Raw genomic sequence first — 18,964 nt, 5'->3', positions numbered from 1 at the left:
CCAGTAGAAGAGATTATCTGTTGACACTTTTGGCATGTTTGGATCAGTGAAGTATATTAGATTTCATGTGTTATATGCTCCATGAGTATGTTTTGGTCAATTGGTATTGGCTTGGTAATTGGATGTTATCATACACTTTAGTAAACCCTTACCGACACTGGTTTAAGGCTTTACCGACAGAGCTTTCACCAAGGAATCATGACAGGATGCACAATTGGTGTTGGTGTAGCTTCTTCAAGGATTTCAGGATGCTGAAGATGTTTGTTGATCATGCTTCAATTGCTTGAAGACATTACTTTTGCATGGTGGACCTGAAAAAGGTCCGGTACCTATCTAGGTTATGGACTGGTATCATGCTAGCGTGTACTCTATACATTACCTGAATGATTCAAGATGTTTTATGGATTGTTTATTAGTGTTTTGGTTTTAAGAAGACATGGCATATCATTGTAATAAGGAATTATGTAATATTGTAATATGTTTAGGTGGCCGACCTAATTGGTTTAGGCCTTAGGGTTTGTATAAATAAGAGCTAGAAACTCTTTGTAAACTATCATGGTTATTGGAAAGGTCATAGTCAAGGAATGTAATGTGTGAATATTGTAATATCATTCACACAAAGGAGTTGATTGATCATTGGTGATCGAATTGGATTCAAAAGAGGATTTAGTCCTTCGACATTGAGGTTAACCAGGACTATAATCAGGAATAGTAGATGCTATTTCCACCTGTTCGCTCTATTGGATTGTTGTCCATTTATCTTGAGAAGGTTGTAGCCTCTCCATAGTCAGTGAGACTCTTTTGTAATGAGCAGTATGCTCTAGGCAGTGTGCCTTCCTGCAAGTGTAGGCCCCTCATTGTAACATATACTTTCTGTAAAAGTATCATTTGACTATGGGTAGGTTTCCCACTGTGGTTTTTCCCTTTCCAGGTTTTCCACGTACAAATCATGGTCTTATGTTATATGGTTTCTTTACATTGATTATTTGGTTAATTATTAAGTTGTATTGTTTATCGGTATATGTTCCTACCGGCATCTATCTGTGCTTTACTGGTACTTGATTTGTTTAAGGTCATATTGTGGATTAAAAGTTATAATCTGTTAACAACTAATTCACCCCCCCCCTCTCAGCTATTCACCGGTTATCCTAACAGAAGGCCCATATATAATCCTACACAAGAACAAATAGAGGAAGCCACTAGTAATCCTAGTAACAAACTCTTTGATGAAATTCTTAGGGGAAATGTTGACACCCATTTCCTAAGACACTCTCAAGGAGAAAAAATCCCACCTGAATTTGATGTATCACAACTTAGGGAGGCACCATAACAAGCCCAACATAACCATTAGCAAGAAAGAAATCAAGATGATAGGAGGGTGAGGAATACCTACAACTATAAGGATAACTATCAACAAGAGAATGTCCCATCTCCTCCCACATAAATGGATATGTTGAGACAACAAATATAAGGCCTCACCCAACAAGTAAATTATAGAAGGTCACAAAAGAGATATACTCTCAAAGATATTTTTCCCTATCCATTTGATAGGAACATGATCATGCCTCCTTTCCCATGCAATTTCAAGACACAAAAATTTGACAAATACAAAGGGAAAGGAGATCCAAGGGACCAAGTACAAGAATTTTACTCTACATGCTTAGAGGTGGCATATGAGGAAACATATTTAATGTGCCTTTCCCCCAAAGTTTAGGTGGATCGGCCATGCAATGGTTTTCACAGTTGCCTAACAGAATAAGAACATTTGAGGACCTAGTACACAAATTTATCACTCATCATTCACATAACATAGAACAAGATGTCTCCATGGATGATCTATGCAATACAAAACAAAAGAATGGAGAGTTATTCTCAACATTCTTACAAAGATGGAGACACCTTTCTAGTAGACGTTCCTTCCCCATTCTAGAGGAACAATTAGTTGAAATTTTCATTTCAAAATTAGATGAAGAGATTGAATTCTACTTAGACATCAAATGTTCAAACACTTTCAAAGACGTGATAGCCCAAGGGATTAAAATTGGAAAATCCCTTATCAAAAAGGGACTTGTCAAAATATACAAAGACAACAAGGATGGTCCATGACTAGCCTACAATAGTGACAAACCAAAATTTTGGGCAAAAAAAAATAATTTATTACTGATGGTGTTGTAGATGCAAGAACTATCAAAATCGCCCAACCTATAGTCAAAATTGCAAGGAAAGTAGATAATTGCAACAAATCCACTACCAATCAAGGTAATCAAGCTCACGACACACAACAAGAGACACTTAAAAATAGGTACCCTACCTACAAACCAAATCAAACATACACACCCTTGGGAGAACCTCTTGAAAATATATTACGACAACTCATATATTCCAATCTCATCACGTTGCCTAAAACATCCAATTATGAATCACAGGTTAAACCTTCATGGTGGAGAAGTAATGAGTATTGTGAATTTCACAAGGGAAAAGGACACAAAACAAACATCTGCTATCGGATAAAATATATCTTTCAAGACCTCATTGATCGAGGTGATATAGAAGTAGATGACCACAATGCAAAAATTTCCAATATGGATAAGACAATGTTAAAAAGTCCACTCCCATCAGAAGAGAAATGTCCCTCCCATCAAGGTAAAAACTAAGATAACATGGAAAACTTTGCACGTGCACCATAGACCTATACTGTCAATAACCTTTATGATGCTAATGAACAAGTTGTAACCATTACAATCAAAGGCAAAGATCCTACATGCAATGTTGTTACCCACCATAGCAATATTACCATACAATGAACACCATCTAGAGTAGCATACGTGCCCAAACAATATAGCCTTATGGACCAATTAGATAAGATGTCGGTACTCATTTTTATACTAGATATTTTGCGCCTATCACCCTCACATAAAACCATCTTGGACCAATCTCTCCAAGAAGCATCAGTTCCATCCAACTTGAACATAGATCAATTTCAAGCCATGGTTGGAAGTCTTAAACCTTCACTATATCTCACATTTGTTTAGAATGACGATGCAACCTTTTAACAACTGCATAACACCCCTCTCCATATTGAGGGATTCATACACAAACACATAATCAAGGGAGTCTTGATTGACAATGGAGTTGGCCTTAACATTTGTACATTACAATTAATCACAACATTGGGATATGAAGAAGAAGTAGTTGATGCTAGAAAGAGAATCACCATCAAGGTCTATGATGATGCAGAACACTTCTCTAAAGGATGTGTTACTTTACCAGTAAGGGTAGGACCTGTGGTGAAGAATATGGGTTGTCAAGTCGTATATCTCCCTCTTCCATATAATCTCCTACTAGGTAGACCATGGGCTCATGCCATATAAGTGGTACCATCCACCTACCATCAATGCATTAAATTTACACATAATGGAGTAGAGATTACTATCCTTGGTGATGCCTGATATGAGCTAAAATTATGTCTTACAAAATTTGGTTGTTCTGGTTTTACTGTTTGCTCTTTGTCAAGTTTTCAAGGTCTAGGGTTTAGGGTTTATCAAAGTTTATTATATTTTGAAAAGGAGCCCTATCAATGATATTTTATATTGTTACTTTTTCCCACTTAAAACCAAGGGTTGTTTACCATGGGTGGGGCCATTTTATTCCCTAAGTATTAAGTGGTGGTCAACCAGTTTATGAAATGTGATTCTTCCTAAGTTGCAAAATTTTTCTTGTGACTGGTCTCCCTTTAAATATTTGTGCCCATGCTTAATTTCTCTAAGTCTAAAAGTCCTAAGTATTTAGGCTGGTTTCTAAAAGAGAATGAATCCAATGGTCCACACTTCCTCATGTTCCAAAGTACAAGGATGATAAAGACCATGACATCGCAAGATTGTGCCATGTGTTTTCAGTAGAAACCGATGAGGTTGGCAGTATAATTGGTCGAAGCATTGTGTTACCTGTTCTCAAGTGGTAAAAGTTGGTTTACTAATAGTCCTATCAATTGGCACATGTTCAAAATGAATGGAGATGTTTTGTCTTCAGGTAAAAGGTGCTCGATTTTTAATTTTGGAGGAGTTAATGGGCATTGTGCAAAGCAGTAAAGTTTGAAAAGATCTAATGACCCCCGTATCCTTATGATGGAAGCTGCAAGGATGTTACAGATTGTGGCATCATGAGATGATGCCATGTTTCTCGGGTTGTCCAGGAGGACCTACGATGAAGCCACTGATAGAGTCTGGTTGAAAGATGATATGACACTTATCAGTCATGATTTGGTGGGTCTTTAGATATATAGATGTAAGGTCAAATGCTATGTCGAAAAACAATGATCATTAGACTTACCAAGCTGGGTAAGATCTACGGTTGAGTTTCAAATGTGAAATTAGGAGGGATCATAGAAGGCACTGATCGTAGCTAGTAATGAAGAGGTGGTATAAACAAGAATACAGACTTGTTGACTCAGGATTGATTTTATAGTCAAAGGTGGTATCTCAGGGATGTGAAAGGATCAAGAAAAATTCCAAATTTCAATATGATGGATCATGAGTTCTCTGATAAAATTGGATATTTTCTTGTTAACATAAATCCTAAAGAAGGAAACTATACACTGAGAAAGGAATAGGATCAAAATAAAATCATGTTAGATTCAGTGACAGTCCCAAAGACACTCTTCGATGCGGATACAGTAGTGATCATAGCAATCTCCCCTGGTACCCACTGGTACGTCAAAATCTGATTGGTCATGGGCATCGTAAGGTGCTGCTTTTCTCAAATCCCAGCATACTCCTGAACCTCTTGGCATTACACCACTAAATCCCCAATCCTTGGCCTGCTGTACAGTGACAGTACCAATATCCACTAATCGTTGTTTCCGGATACGGTTGCCAGTTAACATCTCTTCTGATTCATCAATACGAGAAGCGAATTGTCATGTAAAGTCGTAAATATCTTGGCATAAGCCAAGAGGCAGATCTTGTGCCACTCCACCTGGTCGTATGTAACTGGCATGCATCTTGGCTCCCGAGACTCTCTCATAGAATTCCAACAATTTCTCCCGCTCCTCAAAAGCCCACAAGAATGGGGTTAATGCTCCCACATCCATAGCATGAGTGGTTAGAGCAAGTAAATGATTCAAAATTCAAGTGATTTCGTGAAATGACACTCGTATATATTGAGCCTGTAATGGTACCTCGCAATTCAAAAGTTTCTCTACGGCTGAAGAATAAGCGTGTTCCTGGGCCATCATAGGAACGTGAATAGGGTCGACGACAGACTTGTCTGGTCCGAAGGTCATTTAGGCTGTAGGTCGATCGGGAGATAGCATTCATGCACCAGAAGACCAGCGGGTCTCCAGTCGACTATCCATTCTTCCCGTATCCCCCTCCTCTCCCTCGGAGAGTACCTAATGGTACTCGCCGAATCCAAAATCGAGCCTATAGATAGAAACAATGGGCGCTCAGCCTACTATAGCTATAGAAAGGTGGGGTGGTGGGGGGGGCACTCACTTCTCGACCTATCGGTCGAGCTCCCTAACCCCCCCCTACTATAGATAGGCGGTTTTATTGGACCCTCTCCCATAATAACTATTCCCTCTCACTATTAATTAATTAGCCTCAGCCGAATTGGGTGGGGGCCCTCCCCCCATAGCCTCCTCCTCCCACCCACCCCTAGGGCGAGCAGCTTGCTAGAGTCAACTTAATTAACCTGCTAGAATCCCCCAGTCCATATAATTTGAGGGCTTGATTGGAACCTGCTAGAATTGTAGGGTTGACTGCAGTACCATAGAATTTTAGGGCCATAGAATTATTGTGGGGCGTTCATTAATGCGCTTGCACTCGATAGTCTGAGAGGGGGGGAGGTGAATCAGTGTCTAACCGGTTAACATAATATTTAAACTTATTAATAACTTTGTATCCCAAAACAATATACCAGTAAATAATAATTATTGTAATAAACAAAAATAATAGAGACAACATAGAAACACACCATAACACAAGATATTTAATGAGGAAACCCAGTGTGGGAAAAACCTCGGTAGGATTTGTGACCCACAATATTTAGTCACTGGCCAATGAATAAATACTGCTTACAATGAGGGGGCCAACAACCTAGAGCTCACTACTTAATAAAGAGTCTCAATGACTACAAAATGGATTATCAAATCCAATACAATGTACTGCTCAAACAACATCTCTCATGCTAGGTTCAATACCGGTTTAAGCTTAGTCAATAACCAAAACCTTCATTGTCAATTATATCACCTTATACAAAATTGTCTTATCACACATTATATCCTTCTCTCATCACTCTCTTTTAAAATGACCTATAAGATCTCATACATATATGAGTCTTTTCCAATATACCATGTCAGCTTATAATGTTAGGTGCAATATGGAAAGCTAATGTACTGAGAGGGGAGGGGTTAATCAGTACTTCAAATCCTTTTATCAACAATATCTTTACTGTTATGCATAAATCAAAAACTACTGTAACATAACATAAAGCTAAAAGAAATAAATAACAATCATACATGATTCACTCCATAACACATATATTTTGGTTACGCAGAAACTCTTGGTTAGAGAGAAAAACTGTAGTGGGGATGGCACCCACAACTTCACTACTGCAATGATAAAGATTGCTCGGTTAGAGCTACATGTTTAGCTATTTCTGATAGCTTACCCTATTAGGAGTATCAAGATCTATTAGATCTACCTTGTTAAAGAATTTTACAACACTTAATCTAAGTGTTGCACCTGGTTAAAGGCTTTACAATTTATAGACTTGGTTAGAGTCTTTTACCCTGTTAAAGGTTTCTCTTACAACTTAAATATTACAATGAAATCATTACAAATATCTGCAACTTTACATCTGGAATGTTATAGCAGATTCTATGTGCTCAAATAAGATTACCTTGCTTATAGAATACCTCAGTAACCCATAAAGTAACTCAGTAAACCCTTCTATTTACTCTGTTCTTTGACTATTCTCTGAAATCCTTCTCGGTGACCTCTGTGTCTCTGTAACAGTCATAACACTTAGTGCTTTCTCATGTATCACACCTGTCTTGCTTCATACACCTTTGTATACCTTTGTCTATCACACTTTTATCCTTAATCCATGCTGTATAAATAGATCTCTTATGTCAGTGATCTAATTCATTGCTTCGATCTTACAAACATGATTTATCGAATGAATAACTATACAAAATATTTCATTGGATAAATGACCTCAAAATCATACACAATCTTTAAGTGCAATTTCCAATGTGATAATGGTTCTATGTTCCTCGATCTTGTAACATGTTTTCATATGTGTGTCCAGGTTCAATGAATTTGGTAACACGTTTCACTCAGTGTATATCAACTCGGTGTATCATCTTTGCTGCTCGGTAGACATGGAATGATACTCGATAGACAACTCGGTGCATACTGGGCTCTGTGACTACTTTCTTCTATAACTGACTATTCTGTTCATACCGACTGAATATTTCGGTAGTAGTAATCGACTAGAGTATATAGAATGACTTTGGATATAAAACTAATGACAACTTGATAAGTAGTAACAATCTCCCCTTTTGACATTAGTTGAGATGTTTGACAAAACTACTTTCAAAGTCACAACTCAATAATCTATATACTTACAAAATTTGACTAAACACACAGTATATACTTTAGTCAATGAAATAATATATTCAGATATACTCCCCTTATCACTGTACTGTACAAAACTCTGATTTTGTATGCTCGATGATCAATTTTCTGTGATAACTGTTCGATTCACTGCTTGGTTCTCTATATTTGAATACTCTGTTTTTCTTAGTATATACTCCCCCTATATACTACACTCCTTTTGTTTGATACTTTGATGCTTTGATACTATATCACTCCCCCTTTTTGACAAACATCAAAATTTAGTTACCATTCGGTGGTGGCAACTGGTCAAAAATGGATTTATACTTTGTTCAGGCATCGGTGAGAGCGGCAAAGAGGGCATCTTTAACACTGTCCATGAGTGAATTCTAAGTTGTAATGTCAGCTAACAATGAAATGAGTCCATCTAATGTGCTTCCCTCTTGTTGAGTAGATAGGGATGTAGCCTTGTTAATCTACTCTTGGACAGATGAAAGATGAGGAAGGAATAATGTCTGAAGTGTCATTATGTCCATCCTTATCTTGTGTTCTTCATTCCTTAGTTCCAATTGTTGAGCCATGAGCTATTGTAGCTTGATATAAAAATTCTGAATGGAATTACGCTCAGTGGTTAACTTATTAGAGAGATCGGTGATCTCTTTCTCAATCACTTCAGTTTTATTATTGATATCTTTAATAAATAAAGAGAATGTACAGAGTTTCTGAAATAAATAAAGAATGTGCTTGAGTTGAGGGGTCAACTTAGCAATAAATTTGACAAGTTTAACTTTGCCAATAGCAATAGCTTTCTGTACTTCTTCAATCATTTTTGCAGTGAGCTCCTTGTTCTTTAATTTGCTCAAATATTTCGATGCATCTACTCCAGATGTCTCTATCCTGGTTAGGAGTTCATCTAGTTGTACATGGATGGCTGCATGTGTTGTCACTGTAGCTTTAGGTAGCATGTCGGTTAAGAGTTCTTTCACCTTCTGAAGTACTTTATTTTTCTTTTGAATAGCCATTTTCTTCTCTTGTTCGACTTTGTCTTTGTATAGTTCACCAAAATCAATGAGTGCTTGCCCATTTAATTTGGATATATCAACATTGGGCAACACTATTGGTTTTGACAAATCTACTTTGAAACTATGCTTTTTCATCTTCTTTTCTTTACCTTTCACCAATTGAAATAAGACAATTGCTTGTGAGGCTTGATGACCCTTGGTAGGTTGCTCGGTAGAGGCAACACTTTGGTCGGTTTCTTTAGCCTCTGTAGTGTCCTTTGGTGTCTCTGTACTTGGTGTCTCGGTTGCAACATTTTTAGTGCTAGAAGGTGCTTGTGAGGTCTATTCTTGAGAAGTACCTTCTTCTACTGTAGACTTGTGACCTTCGGTTCCTTGTTTCGTATCCTGAGGGGCCTCGGTTGAGATAGGTTGAATGATTGAAGGATAGGGCTGAACTTGTTCCAAAACTGACACACTGGATACAAGTTGGGCATAAGCGTTCCCTTCTATCATTTCTTGTTTCGGTGCCTCTATATCCATGATATCTTCATCTACTTGTATGGTGTTAGCAGGGTCTTTCTCGGTGACATCAACTATTTCAACTACAGCTTGCTCACCAGCATCCTTGATGCGAAAGATTTCCTACCACTTTTCCTTGGTCTCTTTCTCTACTTCTAGATAAAGTCTATTCATCAATTTTAAAGCTTTTTGCTTGAATAGGAAGTTTTTGTGGTAGTTTGTCAGATTTTCTTTGATTTCATCTACCGACATGTCTGGAAAGAGATGTACCAGACTTCTTTCTCTAATCTATTTTTTTGAGTCCATTGCATATTTCCACCTATTATCAATATGCACATACAATTCTTTTGGAAGAGAATTGGATACTTCCAATGGGACCAATCAAAATTTCAGAATTGTGCAGATGATAGCTTCTTCTATTCATTGGTTGGTGGACCATCCGGTTACCAAGTGTGGATACTTCCAATGGGACCAATTAGAATTTCAAGGATACTTCCCAGGAGTGGGAGACATTCAGTGGTCGACGGACCAACCGGTTACCAAACAAATAAAGGAAAGTTTGCAAGTAGTGGGAACCAGCTACCCTGAAGTTCTAAATAAGTATTTTGATGGGTTCAGATGGAAAATGAGCCAAAGAATGAGAATATCAGGTGACATCATCAAGAAATATGAAGACGATATCTATTTCACCATCAAGGTGGATCAATGCATAATGGAGGCTGTTGAGCCTAGAGTGGAAGAAGTGGAGCCAATGGGCTATGAGGTGATGTATGATATGCTGGAAGGGTATGCCTCTACCCTTATTGCCTCACCACTTGATCCTAAGGCAAAGAGAACTGACACCAACCTAGAAAGGATAACACTGGTTGAGGAACCACCAATAAAGAAAGGAAAAGAGCCTTCAGTGAAGAAGGGAAAAGAAGTGCCATCCACATCTGCACCGGTTACAACAACAAGTCCAAAAGTGACCAAATGGTCACTGGCCAAGAAGAAACCAAAAGTGGCACCGGCTAAAGTCTTCGAGAGGAAAAGGAAGACAAAAAGCAATACACTGGACTCAGAGGAAACTGTGTCTAAGGAGCAGCCCAAGAAGGTGAGAGACAAAAAAGAAGACAAAGAATGAACTAGCATCATCTGCACCGGTAAATATAGATATCTCTTCCTATAAACCTTTGACAGATTGTCAAAGAACAATAAAGAATATTAGGAGAAAATTGCTACATGATTTAATTGAGTATTTTGATGACTTTAATGATGATGAAAAGGAAGCGGTTGAAAAGGAAATAATTCAGTCTTTATGTGTTAATGACCGGTCACCTTCAGAAATTAGATCTGAAACACCAGATTCTTTGTACAAGTCCTTAGACAATAAATGGTGCATTGCCATAGAGCAGGAACAGGAAATGAGAGAAAAAGTTTTTGTTGAACATTTTCCTGATGTATCAAATTCGGAACTGTTCGATGTAATGAACAAATAGAAAGGTATTTTCTTCATGAGAAGAAGAAGACTCCTGTTACTGGAAGGGAAGGGTAAAGAAGTGCTCAAGAATACACACACCTGTTCTCTAGAAGCTTTGAAGATACATCAAGTGGCTGAAGCCAACCGGCAAGCTGAGAAAGAACCGGTTATATCCAAACTGGATGAAGTATTTGATGATGAAAGAAATCCGATTGATGAACCGGTTGACACTATTAATGTCGATGCCCTAGACTTAGAAGATGTTACTCAGGAAACACCATCTGAGGCAACATGACAGGAGCAACAGGATGAACAGGTTGATAAGCAAGCCGAGGACAGATAGGAAGCGACAAAGGAATAAGTAGAGCAGAGCAAAAAGGATGAAGAAGAGAAGAAGAAAAATGATGAAGAAGAGAAGAAGAAGAAAGATGAAGAAGAGAAGAAGAAGGATGAAGAAGAGAAGAAGAAGAAAGAGGAAGAGGATGAGAAGAAGAGAAAGGAAGAGGAGAAGTGAAAGGAAGCAAAAAAGAAAAAGGCAGATGAAGATAAGGCAGAGGAGAAGAGGAAGGAAGCTGATAAAAAGAAGAAGGAAGAGGAAGACAAGGAATGGGAGAAGAAGAAGGACGCAGAGAAAAAGAAGAAGGAAGAAGAAGAAAAGGAAGAGGAGATGAGGAGAGAAGCGGAGAAGAAAAAGGTTGCAAAGGACAAAGAAGAGGAAAAGAGAAGAGAAGCAGAGAAGAAAAAAATAGAAGAGGATAAGGAAAGAGAAGCAGCAAAGAGCGCCCAGATGGAGACTCCAAAGGCAACCGGTAGTCAAGCCAAACCGGCTGACCTCACCAGTCCTATCGACCTCTAGTTTGCAAGTGAAACAGAGCTGATGCAAAGCATCAAAGTTTCCCAAGAATGGCTTGAAAACATTCGAAGGAAGAAGGAGCAGGATGTAATTCAAGCGGCTATGGACACTCTTACTGGTTTAATACCTGGTACTAACCTTCCATGCATTGAATCATCACTGGCCAAACTAAAGCTCCTATGCATAGTAGTGGATGATCAGGTGTTGAGCCTAGAAGAGGCAGTAAAGGCAAATGTCAATAAGGAGCATAAAAAAGCTCTTAATATAGCTCTGGTGAAGAAGTTGAATGAGCTCCAGCCTGAAATGAAAAAAAGAACAAAAGGATATAAGGGACGCTCTGGATGAAGGGAATCTGCTACTCAACAAGATCTGCCAACCCCATCTGTTCTATGATGATGTGCTAGCTCAGAAGCAAAAGCTTCAAATGAACTTACAGTCCTACATGAGTACATTCAAGCTGCCTTATGACTCCTTTACAACTTATGGGCAAACCGTTCACTGGTTTCACATCCAGTCCACAAAAATGGAGCAAGAGATCAACACCCGGTCTATAGATTTGCAGGAGCTACAACTGGTTCTACTCCCATGTCTGCAAATTCTTCAGAAGTCTTATCTGAATCTGGATGCCTTAACAGTTACACAGGAGATGAGCACAATTAATGCCATCGAAGAACAGGTCTCCTAGATGCAGACAGAGAAAGAAGTAGCCACCTCCCTACTTGAGTCCTAGTCTTTATTGATGAAACAATTCTTGCAGGACTTTAAATCTATTTTTGACAAGTATTATTCCTTATTGTCATAAACTTTTATTATTTTAATATCAAATTAAAATAGGGTTGTTCAGTTGTACTTTGTCATTGTTGGCAAAGGGGGAGAAGAATTCTATTTGGGAGAAGTATCTGGTAATCAAAATTTTGATATATGCTCTAAATATCTCAATGTTTATTCTCTATATGCAAAATTGTTATACATTGTATTGTTAAAGGGATAGTGTATATGCTTAGGGGGAGCAATTTTTCTAATGGCATGATTTTGTTGTAAAACACTTAGATGCCAAAATTTTATTTTCCTAAGTGTTGCCATCAATGCCAAAGGGGGAGATTGTTGGCATTTTTTATGTTTATGTTGTGATTGTCATTGATGGACACAAACTTGCATTGAGATCCCCTTTATATGTATGAGCTTAAGCTCAACCGATATTTATTCCAACCGGAATGTTGTATTATAGTCTTTAGACTATTGGTGTTTTTCAGAATGTGTTTACTGGTTTGAAGCGGTAAGTTGACCCCAAGTGGTTCGAGGATCTCAAGCGGTACGAAGGATCTAAGTGGTAGAACACATATTTCCCAGTCTTCATTTTTGTCAAACCAACAACTGACATTCTGCTTGAACTGATATATTGTATGAACCGGTAATACTCTGTGATGAGTTAACAACCGACATTTTGTGATGAGTTACCATCCACCGATTGTTTGACGGTGCCGACACTTTAACGGTGCTTTTTGTGTCATGTTACTAGATATGTCTAGATGCATTGAACTTAGGAAATTGTATTGTAATCCTATTGGACCGAAATGAAATTAGATTCCTTTAAAAGGACATCATGTCAAGGGTTTTAGGTTGTTGATGTTGTTGCTATTGGTGAAGTTGATATTGTTGCTAGGATTTAAGGTGGTTGAGGAATCAGAGAGAGTATGAAGGTGTAGAAGACTAAAGTAATGCTGTAATGCATTTGGATTGAGCTATCAAGGATCTAACCAAGCAATTTGTGCTATTTGCTAGATCACTCACTTGTTGATTACTCACATCTTCGACAAGTCTGTAGCCCTTAACTGGGTAGGCCCAAAAGCTTTTTGTAAATCCTCTAACAAGGTGGTTCACATCCGTGGATCTAAAATCCTCTAGCAAGGTAGTCTTTAATCAGACTTATCTCCTGTTATCGCATCATTTATTCCTCATGGCAAGAGTGGGTCATCTTTTCCTTTTTATGTTGGAGTCTTAGTTCATGCCATATTACCTTGGTTCAAGTCCTTAATGTGGCCTCAAATCCTTTTTCTAGTCATTTAAGTCAGGTTCAGATAATCGATTGAACTCCTTGAACATGTCGAACTGTTCCGAACTAGGTTCAAGAGGTTCATTTAGGTTCAATAGGTTCCAAGGTGTTCAGAAAAAGTTTTTCCTACTAACATTTTCTCTAAGTGTTTTGCAGCGGCTCTTTAATAAAGTTTTTCCTGTTTGGTGATATAACATTTGTGCTGAACTTATTGAACTGAGTTCAAAAGGGTTCAAATATGTTCAACGTGTTCAACACAGCAAGTGGTCAACAGTTTAACGTGGTGTACATCTTGAACTACTTGAACACTCAAGAAGTAGGTTCAAGATGTTCATCTGGGTTCAATATTTGTGGGTCCCATAGTTTCTAATGTTTTGAGAATTGCATTTATTGCTAAATACGGAGAGGCAGAACCATATTGTAAAGTGATGTCATTCTTTGGCTTTTTTGAAATAAGTGAATGTTTTGAGAACTGGCAGTTTCTTAAAGTACGCCGCCATGCATTCAATGCATGCGTGCGGGGGTCTAATCTACCACTTTGCCGCATTCGGAATGAAATTGTGAAATCATTGCATTTAATGTGTCTGTATCATTACCTTTCTCAATAAGGTATGAAAATAATTTGTGTTCTGCATTTGTTACTTGCTGCTGGATTTTTGTTTATGTTATCCCTAGATAGGAGTCTTTCTTACTGCTAGCCATCATCCGATTAGACAACTGTGAAGGTGAGTCTTTCCTTATTTTCTCCAGTGTTTTCCCTTGCATTTTCTCTCATACAAAAGGTTTCACTGCAATCAAATTTAGGTTTCTTGTTTTGAAATCATGAAGTCCACCCTGCACTTGTTTGGAAACGTCTTTAGCTTGGCGTCCACAGAAGCCATAGTTAGTGATACTGACCTGAAAGGAGAGAACCTTGAAGATTTGAAAGAAAGGGTGTTCAAGGGTCTTGATAAGTCTTTTTATATAGAGATTTTGAGTAGTGGACTTTTAGAAGCCGCAACCTTTCCTCTAGTAATTCCTTGTCCAGAGCTGGTTCGGGAGTGTATTGCCAGATATGACCCTATATCTAAAACTATTAAAAGGGATAATGGCAAAACCCTTCTTGCCATTAACCGTGAGGTGATTGTTTCAGTTTTCAAGATACCGGATTACCAGTTTTCTAATTTTTCTCTTGCCTAGTCAATCAATGAGTTCAATGCAGATAGAGCCGGACATAGGAATAATGTGGTGAAATTCTGGTTGAAGGTCCCTCAGAGAGGTGGTTCTGGGCTACCTAAAAATCCTAACAAGAACCACATGTTGCCACATATCCATGATGTGATGCTTCTATTGCATCGAGCCAGAGGTTCTGCCGAAGCTTATAACTTTGATGATTGGATATATTGTTATGTGCAATTAGTTCTGGAAGGAAAACAATATTTAGATTGGGCAGAGTTAATTGCTGATTCAATGAGAGAGCAGTTGAGTCTAGCCAAGTAGTTTCTGTAGACGTATAAAAATGACCACATTCCTAAATGAATATTTTATATTCATTTCTCTATTTGATTAAATCTAATTTAATTAAATTATCCACATTCTCCTATTTTATTAAGTAAATTACTTAATTTATTTAAATAAAATTCACTATACCATTTAATGAATAAATCATTTTATTCAATTAAATCCCCCTAGCCACTTTTAATTAAATTCAAATTTAATTAAATAATTACCCTAAATTGAATAAATCAAATTTATTTAATTACAACCTAATTAAATGAATTAAATTATTCAATTAAATCCTATTATCCCCCCCATCCACTTGCAAAATCCCAAACCCCTTCCTAATCCCTTCTAGAATCTTCTAAACGCTTCTAATTAACCTAACCCTCCTCTAAACTTTGTCACATCCCTAGGCAAAGGGAAGTCACTTCTCAAATGGCTCAAAGTCTTTGATAACCATTAAAGGTTTTCAATCTTCAACCACCAAAATCCTTAAAGTCTTTGAAAACCATTAAAGGCTTCCAACCTTCAACCACTTAATCCCCAAAGTCTCCAATAACCATTAATGGTTAATTCAAACTCTCCCACATGGTTAAAACATTTGTTTTGACTCAACCTCTATCCAACCCAAAGGTCTCATCAGGCCATTAATGCTTTGACCATGATTATCTCTTAATCATTTGCACAAAGGTTTACCTTTGGATTAAATTTTAATCCATTGGGTAAACCTAATTTAGACTTGACCCTTAGCCTTTAGATAACCATGAAGTCTTCTCAGGGCTTTAATGCCTCCAACCTCTTCTCTCAACCCAATCCTGTGTTGACATTTGTCACTATTTCATTGGTGCAAATTGTACACATGGATCCCCAACTTTCAAACTTGGCCCTTAATTAAACCTTTCAATCCTGACCATCCATTGCCCTATTTGTGCTATAAATAGAGCTCTCATTCCTCCATTTTTAACAGTCATCTTTCAAATTTGAAGCATCACACTTATGCTCAAATTCTTTCAAGCTTTCATTTCATATATGCTCATCATTTAGCCTCTTTTAGATCATAAATTAGACTAATATGCATGCTTAGATTACTTTCTTTATCATTTTAGTTCAATCATAGACTAAATATAGTATGCTAGGATAGTATTCATACTAATCTCGTCATCTTATCATCTAGTTTATTGCATTTTAGCACCATACATAGCTTACAACACATCTCATACTAAAATCAATCAAAAGAATCTCTCATTCTCATATTTGCCATCCCTAAACCATTTTTCTCAGTAATCTGAGAGCAAAAATGTTGGTTTGAGGGACATTGTGAGATAGAGAACCATGGGACCCTCCTTGGGAAGCTGAGTAATACTACGTTACTCCATAGCTTGCATCAAGAAGTCTTGTGTGTGTGTGTGGACTAGTATTAACTAAATTTTCACATATTAAGTTTTATTCGCCCACTTTTCTCGCATACATTTCTGGCGCCCACCGTGGGGCCCGACCCCAAATAACAAATTGGTTTTTTAAATTGATCACTTTTGCAGATCCGCGGGAAACAGGAATCAGCGCGTCGAAAACATACATTAGCGCATCCGCCTAACAGTCTGGCACTTCTAGCCTACTGTTTAGTGCGTGGGCTCTCTGCTTTAGCGCGTGAAGACCTTTTCTTAGCGCATGATTTTGTTGAACAATTTTTCCTGTAGGTCTCGATGCGGGCAAAACACAGAGTAGCGCATCCACTTAATGGATTAGCACATTCGATTCCCAGTTTAGCGCCTGTAATACATCATCCAGCACTTAATACCCAAACATTAGCATATCAGATTTAAAATTTTCCTTCAGAACTGACCGCGGGAAAAAGAAAAACACAGAGTAGCACTTCCAACACCTAGTGCAGTGCACCCAAGGAACAAAGTAGCATGTTTATCATAAATTTTAGCACATAGAACGTATGTTGTAGCGTGTACAGTTTGTTCTGTAGTGCATCACAGACAAAACAAAAAAAAAAACAATTTTTGTAACAAAACTAAAAGTTTAGACTTGTAGAAGTCCCCCAAAACATCTAACATTTTATCTTTTTGTTTGTTTGCAGGATTCTAACGGTTTCTTGCAGGTAGAGCGAAGAATTTTATGTTAACAAAACGATTTCTTTTGTTGACCTCCAAAATGGAAAATTTGCTTTGTTGACCATTTCCATTTTGATAGATCAGAAAATCTTTCTTTTAAATTAAAAAAGAACATCATGTTTTTGTGGAGCAACATCTCTACATAGGTTAGCAAATCACTGAATTGGAGGTTTAAAACAAATCTTTGTTTGCTTTGTCTCGAAAGTGGAAGGTATATGCTCTCCCCTTAACTGGGTGATAAAAAATCTAGACCACTCTTACCACTTTCAGTTATTTCAAAGCATTTACATCCTTTAGCAGGTTTGTCTTCCCGAAGAGTTGCAATCAACTCTTAAAGCCATTTATGGCCAGTGTGAAGGGAACGACCTAAGTGGGGAACGACTTTGATGCCAAGAATTCCAACCCACTATAATCAAATGTGGAAAGTGATGAAAGTCCTTTTCAATGGTTGCGCGCAGTAATTAGCCTTCCCCCAGTATCCTTGAGATACGTAAAGCCTTTGTTCTAAAGGTTGGGAAGCCTCCTGAGGGAGTTTATCACTGACGGTCAAACGGGAAGCCTGATTACGAACCATAGAATTAGAAACTTTGAGCCAAGTCAGTAACCAAATATTTGTAACATTATAGTGCAAGGGTGGGGAAGAATCCGCCCCCAAGATTACTCACCATATATCTCCCAAGATAACTACTCAACTGTGAAGCAATTCACTTTGGGTTAACTTCTTGCAAAAGGCAAAAAAATGGGCGCCCTTTAGGGGGTGACACGGCTGTTTAAGCTGACGGAGTATCAAGACTAGTGGGCTATGATGTTACTTATGACCCTTGAATAAAGAGTCTTTCTGAAGTGTCTTACTTGTATCCAAACCTGTTAAAACATTGGGGATTTGAACACATCCTCACAAGAACATACACTTTTTGTTAGATTAAGCAAAATGATTGTACTTTGTGTGCTGTGCTTACATTTGTTATTTCAGAAAATCATCCATCCCACTTGAAAATTTCTCAACAAAATTCAAAATCCTCGAATCAATCACCCTAACGAAAAATTCAGGGTAGTCTAGCACATAAGAGCAACATCTTAGCGCATAGAGCAATCAAATTAGCACATCCAAAACACAAATTAGCGTATGCAGTAAAAATAGTAGCGTTTCATCCTCAAGCAAAAATAGTATACAATCCTTTAGCGCATCTGAAAAACAGTCTAGCGCGTAGGAGTAATATCTTAGCGCGTAGGTGCCCATAATTAGCGCATAAAGCAAAACAGTTAGCATGTATCAGGCCCAGTATAGCGCATAGATTTTTCACCTGTTAAAACAACAATTTTCCAAAATCCAAATTTTAGCGCGTGTCTAGGGGTAGCTTAGCGCGTGTGCGTAGTCTTTTAGCGCATCAGAAAAATTCAGTAGCGCATGTAATCTCTGTTCTAGTGCGTGATCCAAGGCCGAAAAACAGAGAGTTAAAACTCAAAAACATTTGAAATTTTCAAAAAACATTTTAGAAGAATTTTTCATCAAAAATCATCTTTTATCAATCCAGCGTGACAAAAACAAAACCATTAAAAACTTTTCTTAAGCTAAATTTGTGTCAAACAAAGTTGTCAGAATCTGAAACGAATCGAGCAATAGAGGATGTCTTTCCTATCATAATCCGGGAAATTTTCATCATCAATATCAATCAAATCCTTAAACATCTTATAGATTTTATCTCAAAAACACTTGTCTAAAGTTTTCAAATTGTCAAATCTAGTTTCCAGATCGGGAAACTTTTTATCCATATCATTTGGCACGCTTTGTCGTGAAGGGGCATCTAAACCTTCATTCTGATAAAGTAAGATTTGAAAATTTCAAAACAAGAATCAACTG

General features: G+C 37.7%; 1 pseudogene; it reads right to left on the bottom strand.

The window, feature by feature from the left end:
* Window positions 1-4,633: 4,633 nt before the first annotated feature.
* The window catches only part of LOC131874888 (NADH dehydrogenase [ubiquinone] iron-sulfur protein 2-like), a 33,610-nt pseudogene continuing 19,279 nt past the window's right edge, over window positions 4,634-18,964 (bottom strand).

This window comes from Cryptomeria japonica, chromosome 4 (assembly GCF_030272615.1).
Source record: "Cryptomeria japonica chromosome 4, Sugi_1.0, whole genome shotgun sequence".
Lineage (NCBI taxonomy): Eukaryota > Viridiplantae > Streptophyta > Pinopsida > Cupressales > Cupressaceae > Cryptomeria > Cryptomeria japonica.
Note: the sequence above shows the minus strand (reverse complement) of the source record. Positions and strands in the feature narration are given on the sequence as shown.